This window comes from Oncorhynchus mykiss, chromosome 22, assembly GCF_013265735.2.
Source record: "Oncorhynchus mykiss isolate Arlee chromosome 22, USDA_OmykA_1.1, whole genome shotgun sequence".
Taxonomy (NCBI): Eukaryota; Metazoa; Chordata; class Actinopteri; order Salmoniformes; family Salmonidae; genus Oncorhynchus; species Oncorhynchus mykiss.
Window position 1 is genome coordinate 12,277,226 of NC_048586.1, and position 25,325 is coordinate 12,302,550.

Sequence of the window (25,325 nt, forward strand, 5' to 3'; positions counted from 1 at the left end):
ACTGTGGGTGCACCAACCCATCTGCTCCTCCTCATGCTCTTCCTGGCCAAGGTGTTTGCCCCCATACAAATAAAATGAAAATGCTACAGTGACATTGGTCTAGTAAAGTTTCTACTTATACGTTGCCACATTTAGCTCGGTGTATTCCTTGATCCTGTATTCAGCCAGGACATATAATTACAGCCTTCCTTCGCAGCCTTCCTTCTGTTAGTAATTTAATGTGAAACATTCTTGCTCTCACTAAGACTGACAGAACACCGGACAGATCTGCTTTGTTTCATTCTCAATTGGCAGCTCCGTCCGAACCGTAAGGCGCTACAGAGGGTAGTGCATATGGCCCAGTACATCACTGGGGCCAAGCTTCCTGCAACCCAGGACCTATATACTAGGTGGTGTCAGAGGAAGGCCCAAAAAATTGTCACGGCAAGCGGTACCTTGAGCGCCAACTCTAGATCCAAAAGGCTCCTTAACAGCTTCTACCACCAAGCCATAAGACTGCTGAACAATTAATCAAATGGCCACCCGGACTATTTACATTGACATCCCCCTTTGATTTAACACTGCTGATACTCACTGTTTATTTTCTCTGTCACTTTACCCCTACCTACATGTACAAATGACCTCGACTAACCTGTACCCCCGCACATTGACTTGTTACCGGCACCCCCTGTATATAGCCTCATTATTGTTATTTTATTGTGTTACTTTTTATTTAATTTTTTACTTTAGTTTTATTTCTTATTTCTTGGTTAAGGGCTTGTAAGTAAGCTTTTCATGGTAAGGTTGTATTCGGCTCGTGACAAAAAAAAATATGTTTAATTTCATTTGAGGTGCTTGTTTTAACCTCATATTCAGTCTTCTAGACCTCTGTTCAGCTACCTCTCCATGTAAAACAGAAGGAATGTCTGCTATTCAAAATAACATGTTCATTGTTTATTTTATTTAACATTTATTTAACTAGGCCTACCAAAAGGCAAAATGCCTCCTGCAGGGACAGGGTATTAAAAAATATATATAATAATAATAATAATAATAATAATAATAATAATATAGGACAAAACAACGCTAGTACATAAAGAGAGACCTAAAGACATCAACATAGCAAGGCAGTGTACCGTCACATGACAACACAGCATGGTAGCAACATAACATGACAACACAGCATGGTAGCAACATAACATGACAACACAGCATGGTAGCAACATAACATGACAACAACATGGCAGAAACACTACATGGTAGCAGCACAAAACATGGGTGCAAAATTATTGGGCACAGACAACAACACAAAGGGCAAGAAGGTAGAGACAACAATACATCACGCGAAGCAGCCACAACTGTCAGTAAGAGTGTCCATTATTGAGTCTATGAATGAAGAGATTGAGATAAAACTGTCTATTTTGAGTGTTTGTTGCAGCTCGTTCCAGTCGCTAGCTGCAGCGAACTGAAAAGAGGAGCGACCCTGGGATGTGTGTGCTTTGGGGACCTTCAACAGAATTTGACTGGCAGAACGGGTGTTGTATGTAGAGGATGAGGGCTGCAGTAGATCTCTCAGAAAGGGGGGAGTGAGGCCTAGGAGGGTTTTATAAATAAGCATCAACCAGTGGGTCTTGCGATGGGTATACAGAGATGACCAGTTTACAGAGGCGTATAGAGTGCAGTGATGTGTCCTATAAGAAGCATTGGTGGCAAATCTGATGGCCGAATGGTAAAGAACATCTAGCCGCTTGAGAGCACCCTTACCTGCCCATCTATAAATTATGTCTCCGTAATCTAGCAGGGGTAGGATGGTCATCTGAATCAGGGTTAGTTTGGCAGCTGAGGTGAAAGAGGAGCAATTACGATAGAGGAAACCAAGTCTAGACTTAGTTTTAGCCTGCAGCTTTGATATGTGCTGAGAGAAGGACAGTGTACCGTCTAGCCATACTCCCAAGTACTTGAATGAGGTGACTACCTCAAGCTCTAAACCCTCAGAGGTAGTAATCACACCTGTGAGGAGATGATCCAAAAGGAAGTATATTGAGCGTATTGTTGTATTTGAGCTAACACACTTTATTTCATTCCCATTATATTATTTCAGTGTAATAAGAAATGAAAAGACAGTGCTTTGAAAAAGTATTCACATACCTTTACCTTTTCAATGTTTTGTAGTGTAATCACCTGCATTTAAAATGGATTAAATTGAGATTTTGTGTCAGTGATTTACACCCAATGACTCATAATGTCAAAGTGGAATTTAGTTTTTTTAGAACATTTGAGAAAGTAATAAAAAATGTTATGCTGAAATATCTTAAATCAGTAAGTATTAAACTCCTTTGTTATGGCAAGCCTAAAATAAGTTCAGGAGTAAAAATGTGCTGAACAAGTCATATAATAATTTGCGTGGACTCATTCCGTGTTCAATAACAGTGGTTAACATGATTTCGCTACACTCGCAATAACATCTGCTAACCATGTGTGTGTCCAATAAAATTTGATTTGATTTAATTGGACTACCCAATCTCTGTAGCCCACACATACAATTATCTGTAAGGTCCCTCAATCGAGTAGTGAGCACACATTCAAAGAACAAGGAGATTTGTCAATGCCTTGCAAAGAAGGGCACCGATTGGTAGATATGAAGAATTAAAAGTAAACAAATAATCAGACGCTGAATATCCCTTTGAGCATGGTGAAGTTATTAAATGCACTTTGGATGGTGTATCAATACACCCAGTCAGTACAAAGATACAGGTGTCTTTCTTAACTCAGTTGCCGAAGAGGAAGGAAACTGTTTAGGGATTTTACCATGAGAGCAATGGTGATTTTAAAACAGTTAGAGTTTAATGGTTGTGATATGTGAAATCTGAGGATGGATCAACAACATTGTAGTTACTCCACATTACTAACCTAAATGACAGTGTCAAGAAAGAAGCCTGTACCAAATTAAAATATTCCAAAACTTGCATCCTGTTTATAACAAGGCACATAAGTAATACTGCCAAAAATGTAGCAAAGAAATGAATGTTCTGAATACAAAACGTTATATTTGGGGCAAGTCCAACATGACACATCACTGAGTACCACGCTTTGTGTATTTATGTTATGGCTATGCTTGTCATAGGCAAGGACTAGGGAGATTTTAAGGAAAAAATTATCACAATAAATCCATAAGCACACACAAAATCCTAGAGGGAAACCTGGTTCAGTCTGTTTCACTGGGAGACAAATTCACCTTTCAGCAAGACAATAGCCTAAAACACAAGGCCAAATCTACATTGGAGTTGCTTACCAAGATGACATTGAATGCGCCTGAGTGGCCTAGTTACAGTTTTTACTGAAATCATCTCGAGAGTTTATGCCAAAACTTGAAAATGGCTGTCTAGCAACCATCAACAACCAGCTTGTTGTTCGAATAATTTAAAAAAGAATAAAAATAATATTGTACAATCCAGATGTGGAAAGATCTTAGAGACTTACAACTGTGAGTATTTTTGGGTAATCGCCGCCAAAGGTGCATCTTACGAAGTAATTGATTCAGGGGTGGGAATACTTATGTAATTAAGATATTTCTGAGTTTCTTTTCCAATACATTTCACAAAAATGTCTAAAAATATGATTTCACTTTGTCATTATGGGGTATTGTGTGTAGATGGGTGAGAATTTTTTTCCATTTTAAATGCAGGCTGTAACACAACATAATGTGGAATAATAAGGTATGAATACCTTCTGAAGGCACTGTAGATACACTACATGGCCAACAGTATGTGAACACGTGCTCGTCGAACATCTCATTCCAAAATCATGAGTAGGTCCCCCCTTTGCTGCTACTCTTCTGGGAAGACTTTCCACTAGATGTTGGAACATTGCTGCGGGGACTTGCTTTCATTCAGCCACAAGACCATTAGTGAGGTCGGGTAATGGTGTTGGGTGATTATGCCTAGCTCGCAGTCGGTGTTCTAATTCATCCCAATGGTGTTTGGTGAGGTTGAGCTCAGGGCTCTGTGCAAGCCAGTCAAGTTCTTCCACGCGGATCTTGACAAACCATTTATGTATAGACCTTGCTTTGTGTAAGTGGGAATTGCCATGCTGAAACAGCAAAGGGCCTTCCCCAAACTATTGCCATAAAGTTGGAAGCACAGAATCATCTAGAATGTAATTGTATGCTTTAGCGATAAGACTTCCCTTCACTGGAACTAACGGGCTAGACCGAACCATGAAAAACAGCCCCAGACCATTATTGCTCCACCACCAAACTTTACAATTGGCACTATACAATGTGGCAGGTAGCATTCTCATGCCATCCGCCAAAACAAGATTTGTCCATCAGACTGCCAGCTTCCACTGCTCCAGAGTCCATTGGTGGTGAGCTTTACACCACTCCAGCCGATGCTTGGCATTGCGCATGGTGATCTTAGGCTTGTGTGCGGCTGCTTGTAAATCCATTTCATGAAGCTCACAACGAACAGTAATTGTGCTGATGTTGCTTCCAGAGGCAGTTTGGAACTCGGTAGTGAGTGTTGCAACCGAGGACAGATGATTTTTACATGGTACACGTTTCAGCGCTCCCGTTCTGTGAGCTTGTGTGGCCTGCCACTTCACGGCAGAGCCGTTGTTGCTCCTTAACGATTCCACTTCACAATAACAGCACTTACAGTTGACCGGGGCAGCTCTAGCAGGGCAGAAAATTGATGAACTGTGAAAAGGTGGCATCCACCTTGGAAAGGTGGCATCCTATGACTGTGAAACGTTGAATGTCACTAAGCTCCTAAGTACAGGCCATTCTACTGCCAATGTTTGTCAATGGAGGTTGCACGGCTGTGTGCTCGCACACACCTGTCAGCAAAGGGTGTGGCTGAAATAGCCGAATCCACTCATGAAATGTCCACATACTTTTGTGGTGAAAAAGTACTGATTGTCATACTTGAGTAAAAATATGGATACCTTAATAGAAAGTTACTCAAGTAAAAGTGAAAGTCACAAAATAGAACTTGAGTAAAAGTCTAAAAGTATTTAGTTTTAAATATACTTAAGTATCAAAAGTAACTGTGATTGATAAAATATAGTTAAGCATCAAAAGTAGATGTAAAATAATAAATCATTTCAAATTCCTTATATTTAGCAAAGCAGACAGCACCATTTTCTTGTTTTTAAAATGTATGGATAGCCAGGGGCACACTCCAACACTCAGACATTATTTACAAAAGATGCATGTGTTTAGTGAGTCCACCAGATCAGAAGCAGTAGAGATGACCAGGGATGTTCTATTGATAAGTATGTGATTGGGAACCTTTTCCTGTCCTGCTAAGCATCCAGTACTTTGGGTTGTCAGGGAAAATGAATGGAGTAAAAAGTACAATGTTTTCTTTAGGAATGTAGTGAAGTAGAAGTAAAAGTTGCCAAAAATATAAATAGTAAAGTAAAGTACAGATACCCCAAAAAATGACTTAAGTAGTACTTTCAAGTATTTTTTTACTTAAGTACTTTACACCACTGCATGTAGCATATGTGTGTGAACTTTGAAAAACATTTTAAATATTGGTATCCTCTAGGAGAGAGGTCATTTTTCGATTGTCCTATTTAGATGATCTGTCCTTGGGTCGACAGTGTACTTTAGCACAATTGGGATACAGATGCTTTGGACATGGTGGGACAGGAGATCAGTTTGGGTTAACCTCAATATGTCCTTATTCTGGCCAACTGATTCTTAACAAAAAAAAAATATTTTTTAAATGTGTTAGCACTCTACTTCATCATAGTAACCAAAAGCCACTTCCAATAAAGACACAGAGTATCCAACTCCTAGCAGAGAATTGTGCAACTTCAACAAGGAGCAGTAATTCTCAGAGCTACAGACACAGTGCATTCGGAAACCGATCACGCCTTTATGGTAGAGTGGCCAGATGGAAGCCACTTCTCAGTAAAAGGCACATGACAGCTCAGTTGGAGTTTGCCAAAAGGCACCAAAATGACTCAGACCATGTGCAACATTATTCTCTGGTCTGATGAAACCAATTGAACTCTGTTGCCTGAATGCCAAGAGTCACATCTGGAGGAAACATGGCACCATCCCTACGGTGAAGCATGGTGGTGGCAGCATCATGCTGTGGGGATGTTTTTCAACTGCAGGGACTGGGAAACTAGTCGGGATCGAGGGAAAGATGAATGGAGCAAAGTACAGAGATCCGTGATGAAAACCTGCTCCTGAGCTCTCAGGTCCTCAGACTGGGGCAAAGGTTTACCTTCCAACAGGACAATGTCCCTAAGCACAAAGCCAAGACAACACTGCAGTGGCTTCGGGACAAGTCTCTGAATGTCCTTGAGTGGCCCAGCCAGAGCCCAGACTTGAACCCGATCAAACATCTCTGGAGAGAGCTGAAAATAGCTTTGCAGCTACGCTCCCCTTCCAACCTGACAGAGCTTGTGAGGATCGGCAGATAAGTTTGGGAGAAACTCCCCAAATACAGGTGTGCCAAGCTTGTAGAGCCATACCCAAAATACTTGAGGCTGTAATCACTGCCAAAGGCACGTCAACAAAGTACTGAGTAAAGGATCTGAATACTTATGTAAATGTGATATTTCAGGGTATTTTTTTGTAACGCATTTGCGAATTGTATTACAAAAAATACCCAGAAATATGGCGTTAACATAAGTATTCAGACCCTTCTAAAAAACTGTTTTTGCTTTGTCATTATGGGGTATTGTCTATAGATTGATGAGGGAGAAAAAAATATATAATCCATTTTAGAACTAGGCTGTAAAAAAAAATAGAATGAAGCTGAAATATTGCTTAGCAGTGCTTGTTTGTTCTCCATAGCTACACTTGCTTTGCAATGTTTCTTGAGACATCAACAAAATAGTAATGTCGGGTTGGGAAATAGTTATTGTATTGAATGTTCTGCAACTTATATTACAGACCACACATCTGTGTTGTTACAGGTGAGACTACATAGTGAAAGCATCATCACAGTAGTCGAGTGAATACAGTTAGCTTGTTCCCCCTTCGGTAACTTTCTTGGGTTTCAAGACGAACAAATTCCAGGGGAAAAACAAAACAAATATCTCAAAGTAAATAACTAGAAACATTGCATTGTTTCTCAGATGTACACTAAACAAAAATATCACAATGCAACATGCAACATGCAACAATTATTTTACTGAGTTACGGTTAGGGCTTTGGCGGACACGAAATTACGTCAGCCGGGGATTGTCGGTCTCACAGTAATTGACCGTTAATTAACAAAAAACATAATGCATCTACTGGCTTCCACAAAAGCCATTGATGCAGACCTTTGGAACATCTACATTTTTAAAAGTCTAATAAATCCACGTAATATAGCCTACATACGTAAATCCATTCTTTATTTTCGACAGGTCAAAAGAAGCATTATATGAAGAAAATGTGGTTTATTTCAGAAGAACAGAGTAACATACACTGAGGTGTCCTTACGTCAGGTCCTGATCTGGCCATGCCATATGGCTGTGGACTATACTAGTTATTTTAGAAGACATGCTTTTGCTTAGAATTCCGTGGCATTATTTTATGTTATTTTATAGTATGAAGAATATATTTCATCAAAGCTGAATAAAAGCGAAAACAGGTTTTTCAAAATGTTTGCAAATGTATTAACAATGTACAACAGAAACACCTTATTTAAGCATTCAGATCCTTTTCTATGAGACTCAAAGTTTAGCTCAGGCGCATCCTGTTCCTATTGATCAGCCTTGAGATGTTTCTATAACTTGACTGAAGTCCACCTGTGGTAAATTCAATTGATTTTACATCATTTGGAAAGACACACACCTGTCTATATAAGGTCCCGCAGTTGACTGTGCATGTTAGAGCAAAAACAAAGCCATGAAGTCAAAGGAATTGTTCGTAGAGCTCCGAGACAGGATTGTGTCGAGGCACAGATATGGGGAAGAGTACCAAAACATTTCTGCAGCATTGAAGGTCCCCAAGAACACAGTGGCCCCATCATTCTTAAATTGAAGAAGTTTGCAACCACCAAGACTCTTTCTAGAGCTGGGGAGCCCAGCGAATCAGAATGAGTTTTTCCCCACAAAAGGGCTTTATTACAGACAGAAATAGTCCTCAGTTTCATCAGCTGTCTGAGTGGCTAGTCTCAGATGATCCTGCAGGTGAAGAAGCGGGATGTGGAGGTCCTGGGCTGGTGTGGTTACACGTGGTCTGCAGTTGTGAGGCTGGTTGGACGCAGTGCCAAACTCTAAAACAACATTGGAGGCGGCTTATGGTAGAGAAATTAACATTAAATTCTTTGACAACAGCTCTGGTTGACATTCCTGCAGTCAGCATGCCAATTGCATGTTCCCTCAAAAGTTGAGACATCTGTGGCATTGTGTTATGTGACAAAACTGCACATTTTAGAGTGGCCTTACATTGTCCCCAGTACAAGGTGCACCTGTGTAATAATCATGCTGTTTAATCAGCTTCTTGATATGCCACACCTGTCAGGTGGATAGATTATCTTGGCAAAGGAGAAATGCGAACAGGGATGCAAACTAATTTCTGCACAAACTCTGGAAGAAATAATATTTGTGCGTGTAGAACATTTCTGGGACCTTTAATTTCAGCTCATGAAACATGGGACCAACACTTTACATGTTCAGTTCATATTTTTGTTCAGTACACATTCACCAAAGGTAATTGCTACACTCTTGCACCTTTTATTCTATCTAAACCTAAAAGGGTTCTCTGGCTTTCCCCTTAGGAGAACCATTTGTAGTATCATTTTGGTACTAGGTAGAACCCTGTTGGGTTCCATGTAGAACCTTCTCTGGAAGGGGTTCTACCTGGAATGATAAAGGGTTCTACACTCTAAAAAAATGATGTGTTTAATAACAACCCAACGCTGGGTAAAGAGTGGACAGAACACATTTGTTCATCCTTAACATATACTGAAAAACACAACAGAACAGATTAACCGGAAATACATTTACTCTCACAGGTGGGTTATTGAGCTATGATCCACCGGTGAGATCAGAAGACTGGAGGTGTGGCTTAGTAGGTGCTTGGCTTTCAGATAGCTATTTTTTACCACCTGTGAGAGTAAATGTAATTCCGGTTAATCTGTTGTTGTGTTTTTCAGTATATATGTTAAGGATGAGCACTGACACTTTTGTTGTGTAGTGAGTCTTAACACAAGTTGACTGTCTCAAGTGCCTATGTGTATGCCAAGTGCATCGATGATGTTGTCCCCACCATTAGCCGTGGATTACTGGCAACGTCAGTACTAAGCTGCCGCTTTCAAGGAGTGGGACACTAACAAGAACTCCCGCTACGCCCTGCCGATGAAGCAACAAACAAGCAAAGCATCATTACAGGACTAAGATTGAATCCTACTGCACTGGCTCTTCACTTTTCCATTATTTCTCTATTTTCTTTCTCTCTGCATTGTTGGGAAGGGCCTGTAACCATTTCACTGTTAGTCCACACCTTTTGTTTACCAACAAAAGTATATTTCTTAGTTAACACTTCATGAAATTTAAATGTTATTTATTGTATATTAAAATATGTAACAGGCAATAATATTTCAGGAAATGTAAGCAACATGATGAAGAGGAATGACATTTACTCTCGTGGGTGGCCAACAATAACAATCTAAATGCCACCCCACACATAGGCAATGCCTCCTAAAAATAACCTATGGACTGGAAAATAAAAAATATATATAAATACATACATGTTGGGTCAACCCAGCATGAAAGTGAAAAAAAACAACAACTGATGGATAAATTAATAATGCATGGCCTTTTACGGGCATGGCTTTTTATATAATTATTTTGGCCTCCTGTGAGAGGAAATATCATTCCTGTTCATCATGTTTAATTTGTACACTGCACATTCCAATTATTTTTCACCTTACACATTGTAATATAAAATTAAATGGCATTATTTTTAGATATCATAACTAAGCAGTAACTAACCCAACATTCAGATATGCAGAGGCACTTAAAGGACTCATACTCTTGTATAAACCTCAATAAAACCCCAAAAGTGTCCGTGCTTAAACGTAATATGTGTTGACTTTACAACAGAACAGATTCATTGGAATGCTATTTACTCTCACGAGTGAGCAATAATAACTATCTGAATGCCAAGCTCCTACTAAGCCCCAACTACAGTCTTCTGATCTGACCCGGTGCATCATAGCTACAGAAAATCAGGGTTTCCTAAACTCGGTTCTTGGGCCCCACCTGGTTTCACATTTCGTTGTTTTGCCCTAGCACTACACAGCTGATACCAATCAACGCTTGGTAACGAGTTAGTTGGTTGTTTTTAACCCAATATTCAGTAGAGTGTGCCTGGAACGAAAAAAGGTTATCTTATGGAGACAGCCAAAGAACCCTTTTGAAACCGTTTTGTCGGAAGAGTGTACAACACACTGGAGAAAACGCTGAAGGCTGTTAGTTAACATTCCAAGGCATGTCTTAATTTCAATATTAATGCTTGCTAAATTGATTGGGGTAAAACATTGGTGCTCAGACAAAGCAGGAGACCCTGAGCGATAAATCTAGTTTCCAACCATATAATTATGCGTTTTATGTATCAAAGAAATGTCAAGTGAAAGCAAGCAGCAATTAAGCAGAAGATAGGCCTTGATAATAAGTAGTCATTTCATTTTATTGGAGTCACTGAAACTGAGGGAATTTCCTCAAGGTTTTCTAAGGTCCTCATTGAGCCTTCTGCCATGTTACCAAAAAAGTCCAGTTAGCATCAAATATGACTTGTCCTCAGGGAGGTATGTCAGACCCATAAGATCACACCACTGTGATGAAATCGGTCATTTATTTCAAACATTTGCAATCAATCCCGCAGGTTTTAGGGTCTTTAGCTGAGAAATTCAATTCTGCCTTTTTCTAATTACAACGGGTGTGTTGCCTGTTAGCGTAGGATGATGCCTAGGGAGGTTCATTCTGTTCCAGACTTCTTTATCTCTGTGTGTCCTCTCTGCTGTGGTATCTCAGTGGAGAATGCCCAGGGCCATGTGGGATACACTGTTAAGATGAAAGAGCATTAATCCCCATTATCAGGAACTGATTTTCCACCCACGGCTAACAGACCTAGCCCTAGTAAACACAAGTCTCCCTGACTTTCCTCCTAAGTCTAATTAATTTGTTATTGTATTTTGCAGCTAACTACCAAAAGATAATCAATAAGTTACTAAGTTTGTGCATATTTGGTGCAGAACAGACAAGTTCCCCCACCATATGGGTAGGTCGGATGATGACTTACAGTGAGTATAATTAGGGTGAATTCAAATGGAAATATTTGTACATTGTGTGTGGATAGAACTTTAAAGGCATTACTGTAATGTCAACTCCCCTGGGGTGGAAGGACTCACCCCAGCCCAGCTTTCTGCTCCTGTGTAAACCTGTGAGGCAGATGAGAAGCAGAGTGTGTGTCAACATGGTATGTGTGTGTACACACCCTGATGAAGGGGAGTGTACAGCAGCGAGACAGAACACCTTCCAACCTCCTGTATGTTTTTACCAGAGGAATCCTGGCTGACTGCTGCCTGACGGAGACATTCTGCCTGGCCACGTTCTGCCATTATTCACCTGGGAGAGACTCACACATGGCAGCCATGGGGAGCCAGGTAAGATACATACTGTAGAGATCTAAGGACAAATGGCAACATTGGAATAGTGATGAGACTATGAATTGTATTCAGGATTGAGTTTTTGTACAGTGTAACTTTCTCCATGACTTTCACTTGCGTCCCTCAACAACCAAATTGTTAAGCTAACCATTGCTGACTCATCATTGTTGTCTCCGGTGTACAATTTCTTGCACAAAGGCAGAGAATGTGATTAGGGATTACAAAGTCATTAGGATAATTCATCCTCAGTATTGCATCAGAAGGACTATAAAAAAGGCCTATAAAGATTTGATCAATCTCTCTTAAATGGATATTGATGAGACTCGGGGGGCCTAATATTGCTTGACACTTTCTGCCATTCTGAGAGAACAGAATAGGAATGTGCTGTAAGTGAATTCCTGTTACTGAGCTACTGGTCAGGTGTTGAAGTCCCAGGTTGTGTGTTTGTGTGTGTGTGTGAGAGAGTGAGTGTGTGTGTGTTCCAAGTAAGGAGGAGCAGGAATTGCTGTAAAAGAACAGGTTGAGACTGGTGTGGACATGAATCATACCTGCTGACAGGTCCAGTGAGTTACCAGGTACCACAAAGAGGAAACTGTTCTGACTTTGGCTTATTAAACAGAAAAATGTACGTATACTTCATTTCAGGGATCCAGTCAACTGTCATGTGGCTACTGTACATAAGGAGGTCAGAGGGTTCCGTTCCTTGTAATTTTACACCATAAATCTTATAATTTCAAATAAACGTTATGTCATATATCTTAACCTAAAGCTTTTTGGTGGAAACGACAGCAGTGCCATGTTATTTTAGGAAAGGATACAGTACATTTAATTGAGCCAAAAATGGTAAAAGTGGGAATCTGGTATATTCATTTTGGTTTTCTCTAGTTTCCCTCATGTGCAGCCTAGATGCATCTGGTAGTGATCTAACACTTCAAACACTTTCTTTGTAAACTTTGTCTTAAATAGATTGAAACAGTTGTACTTTCTCTCAACATTAATATGTTGTGCTTTCTTTGCCTTGAGGACTGAATTCCGTAACCAGCTCTTTTAAAAAAAAGTGCAATGGATTTCTTGTGATTTTTTTATTTACGTTTAGTAATGTGAATTGTAGTTTGTTGGTTTATCACCTCTTAAACCCCACTTTTGCCTCACTACTATCCTTTTTAATGATAAATGAACCCAATGTATCCATCCCAGGTCAAGAGAGCCAGGGCCATTAGTGAGTGTGAATTTGCTAGGCCTGGGTGTTGTGACCAGGGGAGAATGACTGCCCACTCTAATTGGAGCCACGGAGTTCAAGGCAGACCGCGGTACTGCAGGCATTTGCAAAAAAACAGGATCCCCATTAGGGAATGAGAAAATGTCAAACTTCATGGTAAATCTTTGTGTAAATAAAGCATTTTTTTTGTAAGAGAATCATGGTACCAATAATGTATTTTATTATACCAGATGTATGTCCTCGATTATTTAACCGATTATTTAAGAATTGCAAACAGAAGAAGTTATGAGGATAATTTAGTAGCTAATGGCAGCCTGTAGTACCTGGGCGGCCTTCAACTTGAGATACTCAATGGTGGGGGGGGGGGGGGGGCACAACACTGAGCTAGCCTGCAACATCCCTACCTGGAGTAGTAACTCAAAGTGCATGCGCATCTTAACCCGACTTCCCTGGCTTCAAATGCGCTATCGAGTCTTCACATAGGAATCAATGGTGTCATGTGATCAATGGCTTTGTCCATTCCTATATTATTCCCAGCCAATGGTTGTGACTGAGCACACATCTGTGTTGATGTGAGCCCAAGGGTTGTACTATACTGTTGCATTGACTGTGGAAAGAGTGATGCTGAGTCTGTGAGTCAGTCACCACAATGTGTGGTTGGATACTCCTCTGCTGTTGGAGTCTGGAGCACAAGCTTCAGTTCCCAGAGAAGACAATCTGAGCTCAGTGGAAAAGGCGACTGTTTAAACCATTTTGAAATCTATTGTTGGGGCCAAGTTTGGGGAATGTGTCCTGCAAAGACTTTAGAGCAAGTGAGATATATGGAGAAGGAATGAAAGGAGGATATTCTGCATGCTTCTAACCAGCCAATGATATGAAGCGTACAAGTTCTCAGTTAACTCTTGTTGAGGACTACTCAACCCCATCTAGCCAGGGCCCTCTACAGAAACTATAACCTATAGTGTAAAAAATGATATCCCAAGAAGTGATAGCTAACATCTATCCACTTTATTGCTTGTCTATGATAACCCATTTCCTCCTCTAACAATGCATCATGTAATTATTCCCACTGAGGGACCAGACCAAACCAGAGCTGATGGTGTTTTGACAGAGCCTGTAGTGTAGGGAGCATGGAATGCACCCATCCAGACAAAGACTCAAAACTCAGACCCAGATTCTAAGAGCTGATTCTCCTTCTGAGGGCTCCTACAGCACTCATCCTATCCAAGGCTCTCCCAGGATAGGACACAGGAGCATAGAACAGCAGATGTTCACACTCCCCCCCCCCCCCCCCCCTAGCCAGTCTCCACTTTTTTCGGTGTCTTAGTAACACTCAATGTTTCTGGGAGAGATACAAGGCACAGTACAATAGAGTTTGTATTAAAGGTAACTGATGATTTAAGCAGGCATCATGAATGTGCTAATTACTAAGTTTAGTCAGCCAGTTTTTAGCTGTGTAACTGTCTGAGACATCTGAGAATTACCTAGACATTTCCCACCTTTTCATCTGAGTTGCGATAAAACCGCTTTAAGTTAATATTTTGCTTAAAGACATACATCTAATAGTCTAACAGTGTAAGAAAATCCATCAGAAGCTGCTGGAAGCAATTACAGGGCTCTCCAAGCAGAAAAGAATGTGTCAGGCTTTCACCACAGACTTACAAAAGAATGATACATTTTTCAGGAAACAAGAAAAGCCAACAGGCTTTGGCTATTAGACTGTGCTGTGGAACTAAACAACCTTATTTTCCCGTAAGTTACTGCCTCTCCCTATTTAACTGGGAAACCAGACATTCAGTATTGAAGTGTTTCTCCGGCAAAAAAAATGTATTGCAACTCTTCCCGGAGTTTCTCTGCAAAAGGTTTTTGTGCTGAACATTTGAGTCACTTTATCTGCAGACTTCTTCGTGATTAGGATGTCCAAGTTTTAGAGTGAGCCATGGTAGCTAGTCATAGCGTGCAAAGTAAAATCTATTTTGTACATTTAACTCAGAAAGTCTGAAATGTACACTAACACCACTCAACTGGTGTTAAAATAACACTTTTGAAAGTGTTAAAGGTCCTGGACAGTCATACTGAAAAGTACTTTGTCTCATGGTTAGCTACCAGTAAGTTGGAAAATACAGGCTGAGTGGGCGGGGAGCTTATATTGAGGACCTCACCTTGACTGACAGCTCATTGAAACGCCTATGTCAAGCAACTTGGATGCAGTGAGCAGTTTTGCAATTAAAGTAAATAAATATATAATTTCCCCTTTATTTAACCAGGTAGGCCAGTTGAGAATAAGTTCTCATTTACAACTGCAACCTGGCCAAGATAAAGCAAAGCAGTGAGACAAACGATTTACACATGGTATAAACAAACGTACAGTCAATAACACATATGAAAAATCTATATACAGTGTGTGCAAATGTAGTAAGATTAGGGAGGTAAGGCAATAAATAGGCCATAGTGGCGAAATAATTACAATTTAGCAATTAAACACTGGAGTGATATATCTGCAGAAGATGAATGTGCAAGTAGAGATACTGGGGTGCAAAGGAGCAAAAAATATATAACAATATGGGGATGAGGTAGTTGGGTGGGCTATTTACAAATGGGCTGTGTACAGGTACAATGATCAGTAAGCTGCTCTGACAGCTGATGCTTAAAGTTAGTGGGAGAGATATAAGACTCCAGCTTCAGTGATTTTTGCAATTCGTTCCAGTCATTGGCAGCAGAGAACTGGAAGGAAAGGCGGCCAAAGGAGGAGTTGGCTTTGGGGGTGACCAGTGAAATTTCCCTTCTGGAGAGCGTGCTACGGGTGGGTGGTGCTATGGTGACCAGTGAGCTGAGATAAGGCGGGGCTTTACCTAGCATAGACTAATAGATGACCTGGAGCCAGTGGATTTGGTGACTAATATGAAGTGAGGGCCAACCAACGAGAGCATACAGGTCGCAGTGGTGGGTAGTACGTATATGGGGCTTTGGTGACAAAACGGATGGCACTGTGATAGCAAATTGGATGTAGTCTGAGTAGAGTGTTGGAAGATATTTAGTAAATGACAGCGCCAAAGTCAAGGATCGGTAGGATAGTCAGTTTTACAAGGGTGTGTGTGGCAGCATGAGTGAAGGAAGCTTTGTTGCAAAATAGGAAGCCGATTCTAGATTTAATTTTGGATTGGAGATGCTTAATGTGAGTCTGGAAGGAGAGTTTACAGTCTAACCAGACACCTAGGTATTTGTAGTGATCCACATATTCTAAGTCAGAACCGTCCAGTAGTGATGCTAAACGGACGGGTGGGTGCAGGCAGCGATCGGTTGAAGAGCATGCATTTAGTTTCACTTACATTTAAGAGCAGTTGGAGGCCACAGATGGAGTGTTGTATGGCATTGAAGCTTGTCTGGAGGTTTGTTAACAGTGTCAAAAGAAGGGCCAGAAGTATACAGAATGGTGTTGTCTGCTTTGAGGCGGATCAGAGAATCACCAGCAACAAGAGCGACATTGATGTATACAGAGAAATATTTTTGACAGTTTTGGAAACTTTAGAGTGTTTTCTATCCTAATCTGACAATTATATGCATATTCTAGATTCTGGGCCTGAGAAATAGGCAGTTTAATTTGGGTACGTTTTCCATCCAAACATCAAAATACTGCCCCCTACACTCAACAGGTTAAAGTGTCCGATAACTTTTTGGACTTTGTGCTACAGGATGCAAATTTCTGTTTTAAAAAGCTAGCCTTTGCTTTCCTAACTGCCTGTGTATATTGGTTCCTGACTTCCCTGAAAAGTTGCGTAATGCAACTAATGCAGTACGCCACAGGATGTTTTTGCACTGTCTAAGGAGTAGTCAAGTCTGCAGTGAACCAAGGGTTATATCTGTTCTTAGTTTTACATTTTTTGAATTGGGCATGCTTATTTAAGATGGTGAGGAAAGCACTTTTAAAAGAATAACCAGGCATCCTCTACTGACTGAATGAGGTCAATATCCTACCAGGATACCTGGGCCAAGTCGATTAGAAAGGCCTGCTCGCTTAAGTGTTTTAGGGAGCGTTTGACAGTGATGAGGGGTGGTCGTTTGACCAGTGATGAAGGGTGGTCGGCTGAAGACAGCAGAGGTGTATTTAGAGGGCAGGTTGGTCAGGATGATATCTATGAGGGTGCCCGTGTTTACAGATTAGGGTTTTGCCTAGTAGGTTCCTTGATATTTTGTGTGCGATTGAGGGCATCTAGTTTAGAGTGTAGGACGGACGGGGTGTAAGCATATGCCAGTTTAGGTCACTTAAAAGTACAAATGGGTGAATAAAACACACTTCGGGAGGAGGCTTCTGATGTCAACATGCATGGAAACCAAGGCTTTTACGGTTACAGAGGTCAACAAATGATAGCACCTGGGAAATAGGAGTGGAACTGAAGGCTACAGGGCCTGGGTTAACCTTTACATCAGAGGAGGACTAGGATAAGTGTACGACTAAAGGCTATAAGAACTGGTCGTCTAGTGCGTTGGGGACAGAGAATAAAAGGAGCAGGTTTCTTGGCGTGGGGAATAGATTCAGGGCATAATGTACTGACAATGGTATGGTAGGATGTGAGTACAGTGGAGGTAAACCTAGGCGTTAAGTAATGATGAGGTTTCGTCTCTAGAGGCACCAGTTAAGCCAGATGAGGTCTCCGCATGTGTGTGGTGGGACAAAAAAAGCTATCTAAGGCATTCTGAGCTGGACTGAGGGCTCTACAGTGAAATAAAACAATAAGAACTAGCCAAGACAGCAGTATACAAGGCATATTGACATTAGATAGAGGCATAAAGCAATCACAGGTGTTGATCAGGAAAGCTAAGACAACAACGGGTAAATGGCGATGAATGTGCAGAGCGGGTCAGTTAGGTACATACAGGACCTGAGTTTGAGGCTGGGGCCGACAGGTAAACAAAATGGGGTACAGTGTTATTAAAACAGTCCAGGGGGCATCAGCTGTGTAGCCGAGTGATAATAGGGTGAAAAGAGCAGCAATAGGTGAGTCAGGGTGCCGTTTGGTATTCACTACTACGTTAGGCGATTAGGGGACACAGCATTCAGAAAAGCTAGCGGGCCGGGGCTAGTAGATGGTTCTTCGGCGACATCATAACAGAATAGCCTGTTGAGACCACATCGGGCGATCATGTCGGCAGTCCAGTCGTGATGGATCGGGCGGGGCTCCGTGTCGATAATAAAGGGTCCAGGCCAATTGGCAAAGGAGGTATTGTAGCACTAGAATTAGCAGGTATATGGGCCTAGCTCAAGGCTAGCTGGTGCTTGCTTCAGGACAGAGGCGTTAGCTAACAGTAGCCACTCATTTGCAGCTAGCTAGCTGCGATGCCAGAGCGGCAGGAATCCAGTGATGTGGTAAAGAGAAGCAGTCCGATATGCTCTGGGTTGATATCGCGCTGTGCAGACTGGCATTGTCCGAGCTAAGGCTGGCTGGTGACCAAGAAAAAGGTGAAGACCTCTAGCCGTGGCTAACAAAGACTAGTAGCTAGTTAGCTGGCTAGCTCCTGATGGAAGTTCCAGTTATAAGGAATAAAAATAGCAGATCCGTACCGCATTGGGTGAGACGAGTTGCAGGAAAGTATGTTTAGTTAGTAGATAGATAAGATTAAGATGTATACGAAAAAGACAGGCTATTTACACGGGATAAGACAAAGACAAACACACACGTCCGACATCTTGGATCCTAATCAAAACTTACCAAGAAAATCACAACACTGAAGGATGTGTTGACTTGATAACTGTGTCGGAGTTGTTAATGACCCTTGCCCCACTTTTGTTCCATGCTGGCTGAAGACCTAGCTATCCAGTAACATACGAAAGGGGACCTTTAATTATAGAGTGCATTTGGATTGTAGCCAGACCCTTTGAATTTTTCCACACAATACCCCATAATGACTAAGTTTTACAAATCCCTTTGGCCCTGCAGTCTAGGGGGGGATGGAAACGAGACCCGCTGAGCTGGACCCAAGGAAAGAAATAATAAGTATCCAAAAACACCCCAAAGCTTGTCTACCGGCTTCAACAACAGCTAGCTCACTAACCAATAAAATACAGTGGGTGGTCCGCCCAGTTCTAACTAGTGTTCTTGAGAAAATATTTACCTACGGTTAGTGTATGCCCATGGGCGACTTGTCTTGGTACCCCCTTTTCCCACCATCAAACAAACACCATAACAAAACAATACTCACAGGATAACGGACAAAGTGACATGTAGTTGCAAAAACAAAAGAGAGATCTCTAGAAAGAACTGATTGGGATACTTTTAAACCAAGGGAAAGGGGATGTGATTGGGTAAGGGAAAAGGAGCAGGTGTCTTCTGATTGCCGACTGATTGATGACTGATTGGCAAAACCTGTGAATAGGGGAGAAGGAAAGAAAATACACACACAGGATACACACACAGGATACCTGTATCCATAACACTAAGCAAAAACAGGGTTTTAGACATTTTTGCACATTTATTAAATGTAAAAAACAGAAATACCTTATTTACAAAAGTATTCAGACCCTTTGCTATGAGACTCGAAATTGAGCTCAGGTGCATCCTGTTTCCATTGATCATCCTTGAGATGTTTCTACAACCTCATTGGAGTCAACCTGTGGTCAATTCAATTGATTGGACATGATTTGGAACGGCATACACCTGTATGTATAAGGTCTCACAGTTGACAGGGCATAAATCAAAAACCAAGCCATGAGGTCGAAGGAATTGTCTGTAGAGCTTTGAGACAAGATTGTGTCAATACACAGGGGAAGAGTATTAAACATTTTCTGCAGCATTGAAGGTCCCCAAGAACACAGTGGCCTCCATAATTGTTAAATTCAAGAAGTTTGGAACCACCAAGACTCTTCCTAGAGCTGGCCAAACTGAGCAATCGGGGGAGAAGGGCCTTGGTCAGGGAGGTGACCAAGAACCCGACGGTCATTCTCACTGAGCTCCAGAGTTCCTCTGTGGAGATGGGAGAACCTTCCAGGAGGACAACCATCTCTGCAGCACTCCACCAATCAGGTCTTTACCGTAGAGTAGCCAGAAGGAAGCCACTCCTCAGTAAAAAGGCACATGACAGCCCACTTGCAGTTTGCCATACGGCACCTAAAGGACTCTCAGACCATGAGAAACAAGATTCTCTGGTCTGATGAAACCAAGATTGAACTTTTTTGGCCTGAATGCCAAGCGTCACGTCTGGAGGACACCTGGCACTATCCCTACGGTGAAGCGTGGTGGTGGCAGCATCATGCTGTGGGGATGTTTTTCAGGATCGAGGGACAGATGAATGGAGCAAAGTACAGAGAGATCCTGTAAAAAACCTGCTCCAGAGCACTTAGGACCTCAGACTGGGGCAATGGTTCACCTTCCAACAGGACAACGACCCTAAGCACACAGCCAAGATAAATTGGGCGTGCAAAATCCTAAGTTTTCAGTTTTTGATTTATTAAAAAAGTTTGAAATATCCAATAAATGTAGTTCCACTTCATGATTGTGTCCCACTTGTTGTTGATTCTTCACAAAAATATACAGTTTTATATCTTTATGTTTGAAGCCTGAAATGTGGCAAAAGGTTGCAAAGTTCAAGGGGGCCGAATACTTTCGCAAGGCACTGTATACAGGATACTACCATCAACATCAAAACCTTCATTCTGAATCACAATTCCATACCTAAAACCTTGATTTTGGGCAACATGATCTGACTGGACTATTACCACCAAGGATCATCAAGAAATAAAACTTAGAACAAACCAAAACCTGCAGAAGAAACACATTGGAACACACTGAAATTAGCACTGAAGTGTGAAGTGAGAGGTGTGAAAACTCTTGAGCATGACAATGGCAAGATATTTTCACAGCCCCCTCCATCTGTGCAGAGATATCCTCCTCAGAATCTCAAAAATACTGCGACAGGACAGCTTTGTTTGGACGTCGTAAAGGACCATTTGCCGAAACTGAAAAGATATAGTTAGCTAACAACCTCCTTTTCCACATGGAAAAGACGGTGGACAGAGACTTGTTAGCTAGCTAGCTGGGATTTTCTACAAGTAATCTGCCTCCCGAAAAAAGTTGCTCCCAAGTGGGTGTAACACCTACTCCCGTTGCCTGCTGCACTGCTGCTTGGATTCCACCTGGTGATCTGTTCACCGTCTGCCCTGGCCTGTCTCCCCCTGTCTGGCACAGGTAACCACACCACACTCCCTCCTCTCTCCTGAGCTTTCACTCTCCTCCAGCACACACACACTGTTGGGGTAAGTGACTCTGAACTTACAATGACTAGCCCCAAGTTGTTATATTTTTCTCTTGTGCTTTATGCTATTTGCCTCATGACTCTTGCGTGCTTTGTTGACTATGAACTTGCTTGTTATCTCAACCGTGGTACTGACTATGTTTTTTTCTCACACTCGGGACTCTGACTCTCTATTGGTTATACAGACTCTTGGCCTCCCATCCTATTCTAACCACATTTCACCAGCTTTTTATTCATGTTACCTGATGAATTGCTGTACGTTATGATCTTGTTGCCATCTAATGCACATTCAAATGTTCTAAATCAACACTGCAGAGCTCTCCCTGTCCTCTGCCGTGCCCTGATTGTATTACTGGTGCTTATATCTGGGATTGTGAATGTACACCCTGGCCCATCTACAAGCCCCAATTCTTATTTGTGCTCTGATATCTGCTTCACTGATGTATGCTCTCTTCAAAGCCTTGGTTTTCTGCATATTAACACTAGAAGCTTATTACCTAAATTTGATAAATTGAAAGTGTAGGTTCACAGCTCCAATCCAGATGTGTTGGTCATTACTGAGACGTGGTTAAGAAAGAGTGTTTTGAATACTGATGTTAACCTTTCTGGTTACAACCTTTTTCGTCAAGACAGATCTTCCAAAGGTGGTAGAGTGGCAATCTTTACCAAGGATTACCTTCAGTGCTCGGTTGTCTCCACCAAGTCTGTCGCCAAACAATTTGATTTTCTGGTTTTACGCATTCCACTTTCAAATAACTCTTTGTTGACTGTTGCCGGGTGTTATTGGCCACCATCAGCACTGGCCTGTACACTAAACACCCTAAGCTCTCTCCTGGCCCTTTACACTAAGTCTGAATTTGTCCTGCTAGGCGACCTAAACAGTGACATGCTTAAACCACCTGACCAAGTCCTAAAGCAACGGGACTCCCTAAATCTTTCTCAGAAAAGACTACTCTACTTGATGTTATCTTTACAAATAATCCTGATAGGTATCATTCTGGTGTTTTCTGTAATGACCTTAGTGATCACTGTTTTACAGCCTGTGTTTGTAATGGCTGCTCAGTGAAACAACCTGTCCTGATTTGTCATGGCCTGATTTGACCTGGCCTCTGTAAATTGGTGTATAATCAGCTTGACCCCGTCAAAGACGCTTCTTTTTTTGATATTTTCAGTGGTATCGTTAACAAATATGCCCCATAAAGAAAATTAGAATTAAAAACAGGTTCAGCTCCTGGTTCGACCGTGATCTGGCAGAATTACTCCACCTCAAGAATTCCATTTGGAAAATTGCTCGGCACACGCATATTCAGGTTGACTGGCTCTTGTTCAGACAAATTAGAAATAAGTGCACTCAGGCTATCCGGAAGGCCAAAGTTAGTTACTTTAAAACTTCTTACGGCTGAAATCCCGTTAACGGGATCGATTTGACAACAGCCAGTGAAAGTGCAGGGCGCCAAATTCAAACAACAGAAATCTCATAATTAAAATTCCTCAAACATACAAGTATTATACACCATTTTAAAGATAAACGTGTTGTTAATCCCACCACAGTGTCCGATTTCAAAAAGGCTTTACGATGAAAGCATACCATGTGATTATGTTAGGTCAGTGCCTAGTCACATAAAAAACACAGCCATTTTTCCAGTCAAAGAGAGGAGTCACAAAAAGCAGAAATAGAGATAAAATGAATCATTAACCTTTGATGATCTTCATCAGATGGCACTCATAGGACTTCATGTTAGACAATAAATGTATGTTTTGTTCGATGAAGTTTTAAAAAAGTTTTAAAAATCTCAGTTTACATTGGCGCGTTATATTCAGTCATGTTTTGCTTCCAAAACATCCAGTGATTTTGCAGAGAGCCACATCAATTTACAGAAATACTCATCATAAATGTTGATGAAAATACAAGTGTTATGCATGGAATTAAAGATATACTTCTCCTTAATGCAACCGCTATGTCAGATTTCAAAAAAGGTTTACAGCGAAAGCACAACATGGAATAATCTGAGTACAGCGCTCAGAGACCAAAACAAGCCATACAGATACCGGCCATGTTGTGGAGACAGCAGAAGTCAGAAATAGCATTATAAATATTCACTTACCTTTGATGATCTTCATCGGAATGCACTTCCAGGAATCCCAGTTCCACAATAAATGTTTGTTTTGTTCGATAAAGTCCATAATTTATTAGTTCACAAATCCAAATTCACAAGGCGCAGGCACTTAGTTCAGACGACAGTTCCATTACAGTTCGTAGAAACATGTCAAACGATGTATAGAATCAATCTTTAGGATGTTTTTATCATAAATCTTCAATAATATTCCAAACGGACAATTATTTTGTCTTTAGAAATGAAAAGGAACAGAGCTCGTGCTCACGGCCGCAGCGAGACAGCTCATGGCATTCTGCCAGACACCTGGTTGAAACAGCTCTTATTCGCTCCCCCTTCACAGTAGAAGCCTGAACAAGGTTCTAAAGACTGTTGACATCTAATGGAAGCCTTAGGAAGTGCAATCGGACCAAATTTTACACTGTATATTGGATAGGCAAAGACTTGAAAACCTACAAACCTCAGATTTTTCAATTCCTGGTTGGATTTTTATCTCAGGTTTTTGCCTGCCATATGAGTTCTGTTATACTCACAGACATCATTCAGACAGTTTTAGAAACTTCAGAGTGTTTTATATCCAAATCTACTAATACTATGCATATATTTGCTTCTGGGCCTGAGTAGCAGTCAGTTTACTCTGGGCACCTTATTCATCCAAGCTACTCAATACTGCCCCCCAGCCATAAGAAGTAGGAGCAGTTTTCTCTCTGTGGGTCTAACCCCAAGAAGTTCTGAAGAACGGTTAAAGACCTGGAGCATAAACCCTCCTCCTCACAGCTGCCCATGTCCCTTAATGTTGACGATGTGGTTGTTACTGACAAGGAGAACATGGCTGAGATCTTTAATCACCAGTTCATTAAGTCAGGATTACTATTTGACTCTGCCATGCCTCCATGCCCGTCCAACATTTCCTCATCTCCCACCCCTTCTTGTGCGACTATCCCCAATGCTCCTCCCTCTTTTTCCCCTGCCCGCTACAAAGTTTCTCCCTGCAAGCGGTCACTGAGTCCGATGTGCTAAAGTAGCTCCTTAAACTTGACCCCCAAAAAACATCTGGGTCAGATGGTTTAGACCCTTTCTTCTTTAAGGTTGCTGCCTCTATGATCGCCAAGCCTATCTCTGACCTTTTTAACCTATCTCTCCTCTCTGGGGAGGTTCCCATTGCTTGGAAGGCAGCCACGGTGCATCCTTTGTTAAAAGGGAGAGATCAAGCTGATCCTAACTGTTGTAGGCCAATTTCTGAATGACCTGTTTATCAAAAGTGTTAAAAAAAACTTGTCAATTATCTCGGGTACGCAATCGGGGTTCCACTCAGGTTATGGATGTGTCACTGCAACCTTAATGGTCCTCAATGATGTCACCATTGCCCTTGATTCTAAGCGATGTTGTCCTGATGCTTTTATTGACTTTGCCAAAGCTTTTGAAACGGTAGACCATTCCATTCTTGTGGGCCTGCTGAGTATTGGTGTCTCTGGGGGGTATTTGGCCTGGTTTGCTAACTACCTCTCTCAAAGAGTGCAGTGTATAAAGTCAGAACATCTGCTGTCTCAGACACTGCTAATCAACAAGGGAATATCCCAAGGCTTGATCCTAGGTCCCATGCTCTTCTCAATTTAAATCAACAACATAGCTCAAGCAGTAGGAAGCTCTCTCATCCATTTATATGCTGATGATACCATCTTATACTCAGTTGGCCCCTCCCCGGATGTTGTGTAAAACGTTCTACACACAAGCCTTCTTTGACCTTAACCTTGTTCTGAACACCTCCAAAACAAAGGTCATGTAGTTTGGTAAGAGGAATGCCCCTCTCCCCAGGGGTGTGATTACGTAGAGCTTGAGGTAGTCACCTCATACAAGTACTTGGGAGTATGGCAAGATGGTACACTGTCCTTCTCTCAGCACATATCAAAGCTGCAGGCTAAGGTTAAATCTACACTTGGTTCCCTTTATCATAATCATTCCTCTTACACCGCAGCTGCCAAACTAACCCTGATTCAGATGACCATCCTACCCATGCTAGACTACGGAGACGTAATTTATAGATCGGCAGGTGAGGGTGCTATCGAGCGGCTAGATGTTCTTTACCATTTGGCCATCAGATTTGCCACCAATGCTCCTTATAGGACACATCACGGCATTCTA

At 41.5% G+C, this 25,325-nt stretch overlaps 1 protein-coding gene and 1 long non-coding RNA gene across 2 annotated transcripts in view; one reads left to right on the forward strand and one right to left on the reverse strand.

The window, feature by feature from the left end:
- Nucleotides 1-10,603: 10,603 nt before the first annotated feature.
- On the reverse strand, nucleotides 10,604-19,060 carry LOC110501402. The gene is made up of 3 exons (XR_002470212.2): nucleotides 19,021-19,060; nucleotides 11,311-11,375; nucleotides 10,604-10,998 (listed from the first exon to the last, which is right to left on the reverse strand). It is a non-coding gene; the product is annotated as an uncharacterized LOC110501402 (long non-coding RNA).
- LOC110501400 (E3 ubiquitin-protein ligase Midline-1) overlaps nucleotides 11,453-25,325 on the forward strand; it is a 58,963-nt gene continuing 45,090 nt past the window's right edge. Inside the window, exon 1 of the mRNA XM_021578945.2 lies at nucleotides 11,453-11,600. The gene's annotated coding sequence lies outside the window, so the exon portion shown is untranslated. The remainder of the gene's footprint in view (nucleotides 11,601-25,325) is intronic.